Here is a 3955-nt window from a genome sequence, read left to right on the forward strand (position 1 = left end):
CACAACAACATGACAGTTGCACTTTTTTTTCAACAAATGAAGGGAACAAGAGGTAGAAATATCATATAAATATAGAATGATAAACCCTTACTCTTTAATTAGTTGATCTATATACTAATGATGAGATGTTCCTTTTTCTTTACCTTATATTAGGAACGAATTTTTTTGTTCCATCAGCATGGTCTAAAAATCATAGGATCATATTTCGAGAAAATATTGTATCATACTTATGTAACATCACATTAAAATTGCCAGCTAGCTAGATCACAGACTGAACTTTAATTGCATATACCATTTAATGTTATGCACAAAATTCACATGTATTCATAAATATAGTGTTTTGTAAATACACTAATAATATTTCATCCATGAATTAAGTATGATAAAAATGTCTTCTATGCATGTGATATATATTTCGCATATACAGATTGTGGATATATAATGCATTCCTTTTTATACCATAATATGAAGTCCATGAGTTTGTGAATATATTAATATCAAATTTGACACACTGAACCCCGCAAAAAAGACACTGAAGACGTGCTCTTTTACAAAAATCAACTATATGTGATGCCCTCGCGAGGGCCACCATGCTAGCTTGTTCTAATAATAGAATCAAAAGGTAACTTCATTTTCTTTCTAGGGAAGTGTTCTATAACTTTCTTAAGAGGGAATTGATACTTAATATTTCCTTCCTTCATATCAATAATAGCACCAACAGTTCGAAGAAAGGGTCTTCCCAAAATAATAGGACAAGATGCATTGCATTCAATATCCAAGACAACAAAATCAACGAGGACAAGGTTATTGTTAACCGTAATGTGAACATTATCAATCCTCTCCAAAGGTTTCTTTATAGAATTATCAGCAAGATTAACATCCAAATAACAAATTTTCAATGGTGGCAAGTCAAGCATATCATAGAGTTTCTTAGGCATAACAGAAATACTTGCACCAAGATCACATAAAGCATTACAATCAAAATCATTAACCTTTATTTTAATGATGGGCTCCCAACCATCTTCCAACTTCCTAGGAATAGAAGTTTCAAGTTTTAATTTCTCTTCTCTAGCTTCAATGAGAGCATTTGTAATATGTTTTGTAGAGGCCAAATTTATAACACTAGCATTAGGACTTCTAGCAAGTTTTTGTAAGAACTTAATAACTTCAGAGATATGACAACTTTCAAAATCTAAACCATTATGATCTAAAGCAATGGGATCATTGTCCACAATATCCTGAAAAATTTCAGCACTTTTATCACAAACAGTTTCAGCAGTTTCAGGCAATTTTGCATGCTTTGTACTAGGAGTAGAAACATTGCCAACACCAATTATTTTACCATTGATAGTAGGAGGTTTAGCAACATGTGAAGCATCAACATTACTAGTGGTGGTAATAGTCCAAACTTTAGCTACATTATTCTCTTTAGCAAGTTTTTCTTCTCTTTCCCACCTAGCATGCAATTCAGCCATCAATCTAATATTGTCATTAATTTGAACGTGGATAGCGTTTGCTGTAGCAAATGACTTAATATCTTTATCTTCATTAGGCATAACTTTCAATTTCAAAAGATCAACATCAGCAGCAAGACTATCAACCTTAGAAGCAAGAACATCAATTTTACAAAGCTTTTCTTCAAAAGATTTGTTAAAAGCAGTTTGTGTACTAATGAATTCTTTAAGCATGACTTCAAGACCAGAGGGTACACTCCTACTATTGTTGTAAGAATTACCATAAGAATTACCATAATTAGAAGGATATGGCCTATAGTTGTTACCAAAATTATTCCTATAAGCATTGTTGTTGAAATTATTATTTTTAATGAAGTTCACATCAACATGCTCTTCTTGAGTAACCAATGAAGCTAAAGGAACATTATTAGGATCAACATTAGATCTACCATTAAAAAGCATAGACACAATCACATCAATCTTATCACTCAAGGAGGAGGTTTCTTCAACAGAATTTACCTTCTTACCTTGCGGAGTCCTTTCAGTGTGCCATTCAGAATAATTGATCATCATATCATCAAGAAGCTTTGTTGCAGTACCCAAAGTGATGGACATAAAAGTACCTCCAGCAGCTGAATCCAATAGGTTCCTCGAAGAAAAATTTAATCCTGCATAGAAGGTTTGGATGATCATCCAAGTAGTTAGTCCATGGGTAGGGCAATTCTTCACCAAAGATTTCATTCTTTCCCATGCTTGGGCAACATGTTCATTATCCAATTGCTTAAAATTCATAATGCTACTTCTCAAAGATATAATTTTAGCAGGAGGATAATATCTACCAATGAAAGCATCTTTACATTTAGTCCATGAATCAGTACTATTCTTAGGCAAAGATAGCTACCAATCTTTAGCTCTTCCTCTTAAGGAGAAAGGAAACAATTTCAGTTTTATAATATCCCCATCTACATCCTTATACTTTTGCATTTCACAAAGTTCAACAAAATTATTAAGATGGGCAGCATCATCATCGAGTACTAACACCGAGAAAATTGCTCTCTCATAACAAGATTTAGTAAAGCAGGTTTAATTTCATAAAATTCTGCTGTAGTAGCAGGTGGCGCAATAGGAGTGCATATAAAATCATTATTATTGGTACTAGTGAAATCACACAACTTAGTGTTCTCAGGAGTATTCATTTTAACAGTAATAAAAACAAGTAAAGCAAACTAAATTAAGTAAAGTAAAACAAGTAACTAATTTTTGTGTGTTTTCGATATAAAGAAAGCAAACAAGACAGAAAATAAAATAAAGTAAAGCAAGACAATAAACAAAGTAAAGAGATTGGATGTGAGAGACTTTCCTTGCAGCGTGTCTTGATCTCCCCGGCAACGGCGCCAGAAAACAGTCTTGATGGCGCGTGATGCACACGTCTGTTGGGAACCCCAAGAGGAAGGTGTGATGCGCACATCAGTAAGTTTTCTCTCAGAAAGAAACCAAGGTTATCGAACCAGTAGGAGATGAAGGCCACGTGAAGGTTGTTGGTGGAGGAGTGCAGTGTGGCGCAATACCAGGGATTCTGGCACCAACGTGGAACCTGCACAACACAATCACAATACTTTGCCCCAACTTAACAGTGAGGTTGTCAATCTCACCGGCTTGTTGTAAACAAAGGATTAAACGTATGGTGTGGAGAATGATGTTTGTTTGCGAAGAACAACAGAGAACAGTAATTGCAGTAGATTGTATTTCAGATGTAAAAGAATGGACCGGGGTCCACAGTTCACTAGTGGTGTCTCTCCAATAAGATAAATAGCATGTTGGGTGAACAAATTACAGTTGGGCAATTGACAAATAGAGAGGGCATAACAATGCACATACATATCATGATGACTACTATGAGGTTTACTTAGGGCATTATGACAAAGAACATAGACCGCTATCCAGCATGCATCTATGCCTAAAAACTCCACCTTCGGGTTAGCATCCGCACCCCTTCCAGTATTAAGTTGCAAACAACAGACAATTGCATCAAGTACTATGCATAATGTAATCAACACAAATATCCTTAGACAAAACATCGATGTTTTATCCCTAGTGGCAACATCACATCCATAACCTTAGAACTTTCTGTCACTGTCCCAGATTCAATGGAGGCATGAACCCACTATCGAGCATAAATACTCCCTCTTGGAGTTACAAGTATCAACTTGGCCAGAGCCTCTACTAGCAACGGAGAGCATGAAGAACATAAACAACACATATATGATAGATTAATAATCAACTTGACATAGTATTCAATATTCATCGGATCCCAACAAACACAACATGTAGCATTACAAATAGATGATCTTGATCATGATAGACAGCTCACAAGATCTAAACATGGTAGCACAAGAGGAGAAGACAACCATCTAGCTACTGCTATGGACCCATAGTCCAAGGATGAACTACTCACGCATCAATCCGGAGGCGGGCATGGTGATGTAGAGTCCTCCGGTGAT

This window comes from Lolium rigidum, chromosome 2, assembly GCF_022539505.1.
Source record: "Lolium rigidum isolate FL_2022 chromosome 2, APGP_CSIRO_Lrig_0.1, whole genome shotgun sequence".
NCBI lineage: Eukaryota > Viridiplantae > Streptophyta > Magnoliopsida > Poales > Poaceae > Lolium > Lolium rigidum.